This window comes from Terrapene carolina, unplaced genomic scaffold, assembly GCF_002925995.2.
Source record: "Terrapene carolina triunguis isolate 2854851 unplaced genomic scaffold, T_m_triunguis-2.0 Scaffold67, whole genome shotgun sequence".
Classification (NCBI taxonomy): Eukaryota; Metazoa; Chordata; order Testudines; family Emydidae; genus Terrapene; species Terrapene triunguis.
The window spans coordinates 36025545-36028218 of NW_020664418.1; positions in this window are offsets into that span (position 1 = coordinate 36025545).

Consider the following 2674-nt stretch of genomic DNA (forward strand, 5'->3'; position numbering starts at 1 on the left):
GAATATTCATAGTGACATGGATCTAAAATAAGTAGTACCTGTTGTCTCTCTCTGAGCAACCCTCCCATTCAGTTCACCTGGTAGAACTTCTGTCCTTGTACAGTGACAGCCCACCTGATTTACTATTTATATGCCGGATTCATAGATAGCGAATCCAGCTGTTGAATCAGATTTGACTTAGCCAGTTAGCAGGGGCGGCTCCAGGCACCAGCACAGCAAGCGGTTGCCTGGGGCGGCAAGCTGCAGGGGGGTGGCGTGCTGGTCGCCATGAGGGTGGTAGTCAGGCAGCCTTCAGCGGCATGCCTGCGGGAGGTCCGCCGGTCCTGCGGCTTCGGCGGCAATTCAGCAGCGGGTACGCCGAAGGCATGGGACCCGCAGAAATGCCGCCGAATCACAGGCATGCCGCCGAAGGCCGCCTGACTGCCGTGCTTGGGGCGGCAAAAAACATAGAGCCACCCCTGCCAGTTAGTGTGCACAAGTGTGGGGGCACAGAATGGGGGCTCTCTCATCCAAGCAGGGCATCTCTGAGAATGCAGAGGAGCATGAATCCCCTTGCACACAGAGTCACCACCACAGCAGTGCCAGGGTGGCTGGTGGAGTCCCTGCAGGGAATTCCCCTCTGGTACTTGCAGCCCTGCTGGGTGCCTGACAGAGAGACATTCGTGGAAGCTGGAATGAGTAAGAAAATCTCATAGAAAACCCCGGGTATCCATTGCCACTTACTTTTTTTATTTAAAATCTTGGAAGTAAGACAAGTGTCAGACACCACCAGTCCTTGTTCAGGCCTCATAGTTCATAAGTGCCTACCCTATTTGGGCAACTGGCATTCCCCTGGGGCAAAAGGAATCCCTGGGTGGAATAGAGGGCATTTTTGGACAGTCCAGGACTGGGAAGAGGCAGAGCACAGCACAACACACTGATCTGGTGATGGAGGAACAGTCCGTAGGGAACCTCTGTAGCTGTTTCAGACATTAGGAGACTCTACATTTGACAGGGGTTGGTCTCTAGTCAGACTGAGGGTCAAATCAATGGAAAGATGGCTTGGAGCCCTTCTTCCTGCTCCAGTCCCAGATCCTGCATTGAACACAGCTCAGCTAGACCTGGTGCATCAAGCCCATAGGGGTATACTACTGTTCACAGCTTGTATCTTAGGGCTTGTCTACACTTACCGGGGGATTGACGAGAGGCGATCGATGCATTGGCAGTCGATTTAGCGGGTCTAGTGAAGACCCGCTAAATCGACCGCAAATCGCTCTCCCATTGACTCCTGTACTCCACCAGATCGAGAAGAGTAGGGGGAGGTGACGGGAAAGCATCTCCCGTAGACATCGCGTAGTGTGGACCCTGCGGTAAGTAGATCTAAGCTACGTCAATTTGAGTTATGCTATTAACGTAACTCAGATTGCATAGCTTAGATCGAATTTCCCCTGTAGTGTAGACAAGGCCTTAGACTGAGCAACCAACCAGAACACTCAGGATACTGAGAGCACATTGCAACTAGAACTGTGTGAAAATTTTGCAACAAATTGGCCTATGGGCAAAATTTGCATATTTTCAAATTTGGGAGGGTGTGTGTGTGGGGCGGGGGGGGCGGGAGTTCCACATATCAGTGGCAGTGCTGTGAAAGTCCGTCCCTGAGCCCTGGTTGGTTAGGGGATGGACCAAGGGGAGGATCTGACCTCTCCGCCACTTTCTCTGTCCACTTTGCAGCAATTAATGTGGACGTTATTATTCATTATGCTTTGACAGTGTTTCGGTGTTGTGAAAATGTCCTTTTCTTTCCGAGTTTATATTCTAAAGCCCTGATCTTGCATTCACATCTGCACTGGAAGACCTCTGCAACTGTGCACAGACTCAGAGATCTGCCCGGACAGATCTGAATGGAGGATTGAAACCTAAACCAATCATGTGATTGTGCACATGCACATTGTCCCATGTCTCTGCATGACCTATTCACTCTGTTCTTGTAAGCCAGAAGGGAATTAGATGTTTTTCCAGTATTTCAGACAATAGGAAACGTGTTTTCAGACCCCTGCCAGTTCATCAGTATGGAGGCAGGTGGGAGAGGGGGGAGAGATGTACAGTGTTCAGATGTGCTGGTTATTGCAGAAAACCATCTGTCCTGGGATAATGGTTGTTGGTAGATTGCCCCTATGAGAGGCTGGGATTTGAGAATTGTTTGTAGCCCTTATTTTGGATTGCTGATGATGGAACAAAAATACTAAGGAGAAATTTGAACTAACTCCACTCCACCCACCCACCGACCCCAATAAAGGTAATTTAACTCCATTATGTCTCAATGTGTTTTGGTTTCAAAGGGCTTCATTTATCAGTGCCATTTATCCAGTCTGGTGGCCTGAACCTCACTGGGTTAATGGGCCTCTGCACTGTTTAGCCCCTTGTTCAAAAACAACATAAGAAAGGCCATACTGGGTCAGAGCAATGGTTTATCTAGCCCAGTATCCTGTCTTCTGGCAGTGGCCAGTGCCAGATGCTTCAAAGGGAATGAATAGAACGGCAATTATCAAGTGATCCATCCCCTGTCATCCAGTCTCAGCTTCTGGCAGTTAGAGGCTTAGGGACACCCAGAGCACCAGGTTGCATCCTTGACCATCTTGGCTAATAGCCATTGATGGACCTATCCTCCATGAATTTATCTAATTAGTTTTTGAAC